Source organism: Galeopterus variegatus, unplaced genomic scaffold, assembly GCF_000696425.1.
Source record: "Galeopterus variegatus unplaced genomic scaffold, G_variegatus-3.0.2 Scaffold2264, whole genome shotgun sequence".
In the NCBI taxonomy this organism is placed as follows: domain Eukaryota; kingdom Metazoa; phylum Chordata; class Mammalia; order Dermoptera; family Cynocephalidae; genus Galeopterus; species Galeopterus variegatus.
In genome coordinates this window covers 88854-91491 of record NW_007728375.1, presented here as the reverse complement: position 1 = coordinate 91491, position 2638 = coordinate 88854, and the positions used below count along the sequence as shown (strand labels likewise).

The following is a 2638-nucleotide window of genomic DNA, read 5'->3' as shown; positions in this document are numbered from 1 at the left end:
TTCTTAATTGTAAAACATTGAAGACATTTTCTTCAAAACCAAGAATAAGGGTGCCCAAAGTCACTGGCTTCTCTTTAGCATTGTCCTGAAGTTCCTAAAAGGCAGTCAGAAAAGAAAAAAACAAAACAAAACTGAAAAGCATAAGGATCGGAAGGGTAAGAGCAAAATCGGCATTATGAAATAATTACATACAACTACTTAAAAAGGATTACAAGAAATAGAGTTTAGTAAGATTGATTGATTCAGAAGTTAAATATAGAAGTCAATTGTACTTCAATATACCAGCAACACCACAACAAACAAAAATAGCATTTAATATAGCAAACAAAACCATAGGTGATCTAGGCATAGATCTAACAAAACATGTACAAGAACTGTATGAAGAAAATTATAAAGCTTTATTATAAAATTGACCTAAGTACTCCACTGAGGAAAGATACAGTCCACTCGTGCTAGTCACTGTGCCATGCCCTGTCCCTGTGAGTGACTTGAATGCTCGTAACAGCCCTCTAAATTAGGTTCTCTTATTTCCTGTGTTAAAATGAGTAAATTCAAACTCATCCACCTGTACCAGCCAGCCACCAAAACCAAAACAATGCAAAAACTCATACAAGTAAGCAACTTTGGCAAGATCCTAAGTCACTAACATGATGCTGCCTCCCTGGGAGGCCATTTATGTTCCACTGAATAGAATATAATTTATGGTATCTGGTAGTTCAGGAAAAACAAGCTGATCATGGGCCCTTTTCTACCAACGTGTCACATGAGCACTGATTTTAGGAGATAGTGTTTCACTGAGCAGGAAGCATCTGCATGGGGGTGGAATGCAGTATGTGCTGCTGCTGAGCTGACTCTGGTTTGGGCTGTCTGTCAGAGGCCACAGTTTCAGTCCAGCTTAACCAGTAGGGATGATGACTCCCCCTCAGGGCTGAGCCCTTGTGCCATTGAACTGTGTGAGCAGAGCACAGAGGGAGAGCATGTGTGGCCGGGCGTGAACAAAAAGAGGAGAGAAGAATAGCAATAACTCATCTCTAGGATGAAAGAATAAACAACAGCACCCTTCCTCAGTTATTTGAAATAAAGGCAAGTGTCCGAGCAAACTTAGAGCAGAGATATTAGCCAATTCCCTACCGCTCCTTTCTCAACACAATCAAAAAGAGAAAAACTTTGTATTTGGATCCATGGGATTTTTGTATTCTTCTTGACTTTTGTAGCAAAAGACAAATGATAACACTGAAAACAAAGTCTGGGGAGCATCCATATACAAGCAGGCCTTAACACAATTACGTGCAGAGAAGGAAATGCAGCCTGCATTGTGTCCTGATCCCCACGGCTCTGCCTCAACCTCCCTATTTGAACATGGAACAGAGAGTGTGTCAGGTAAGGTGGTAGCTAGGAGGTGAGGAGGCCTTCAAATGGTCTTAGACAAAAAAAGACATTACAAATTCAACACGAAGATGTATACTTTCATTCCTGCTCTCACGTAGCACACTGGAAACTAAAACAGACCGCAGCTCCAGGACAGAAGGGAGGTAATCAAAACATGACTGGACTTTGAATGGACAAATTAGTTCCAATCTAGAAATCTATATCCAGCCAAAGTAGCACACTGGAAACTAAAACAGACCGCAGCTCCAGGACAGAAGGGAGGTAATCCAAACATGACTGGACTTTGAATGGACAAATTAGTTCCAATCTAGAAATCTATATCCAGCCAAACTGCCCATAAAGTTTGAGGACAGATTGTTGACAATTTCATGAATGGTTTCAGAATTTTACCTTCCACTCCCCCTTTTCAGGAAGCTACAAGATGTGAGCTACTGAATGAAAGATATGGGGTGTAGGAAACGGGAGATCCAACATAGTAGAGCATCTTGTCACCATTTTGTGACAAGAGATCCCAGGATGACTACTGTGCCCTAGGTACAGATGCTAGCCCACCTAGATTGCAGTAGAGCAGAAGGCTGCAGGAGAACCTCTTCAGAAAAGAATTCCTGTGGGGTTCAGCATCATGAGAGACGTTTGTGAGTGACAGAGGTTTAGTGTAAAATTCACAGTAAATACATAGAAAACTAATTTTAAAATGTGTATAGGAAGAGTAATCATGTTTTACTATATTGAAGGCTATAAATTCCCTATTGTATCATTGTCATCCACAAATTTTGACATGTGGTATTTTTATTACCAACTAGTTCAAAGTATTGTCTATTTTCCACTGTGATTTTTTATTTGATCAATGAGTGGAAAAGAAAGTTGTAAAATTTCCAAATGTAAGAGAATTTTAAGAATACATATTTTTTTCCTTGATTTCTTGTTTAATTGTATTGTAGGCAGAGAATGTATCCTGTGTGATATGGATTCTTTGAAATTCATTAAGACTTACTTTGTGGCCAAGTTTGTAGTAAGTGTTTATAAATGTCCCCTGTGTGCTTGAGGATGTACTTTTGTAATCATGGGTGTTTTTCCTAAGTGTTTATCCAACAAATCAAATTCATTAGGAATGTGCAGGTTTTCTAAATCTTTAAAACTTCTTCCTCTGTTGACTTACCAATAATTGGCAGAGATGTGTTACAGTCTCCCATAGTGAGAGTGGGTTTGTTCATTTCTCTGTGTAGTTTATTAGTTTATGCTTTATATA

The 2638-nt window shown here is 38.8% G+C and overlaps 1 protein-coding gene across 1 annotated transcript in view; it reads left to right on the top strand.

Moving 5' to 3' along the window:
* Positions 1-2638, top strand: part of LOC103597282 — a 128703-nt gene that overhangs the window by 56004 nt on the left and 70061 nt on the right. The gene's annotated exons all lie outside the window — the stretch shown is intronic.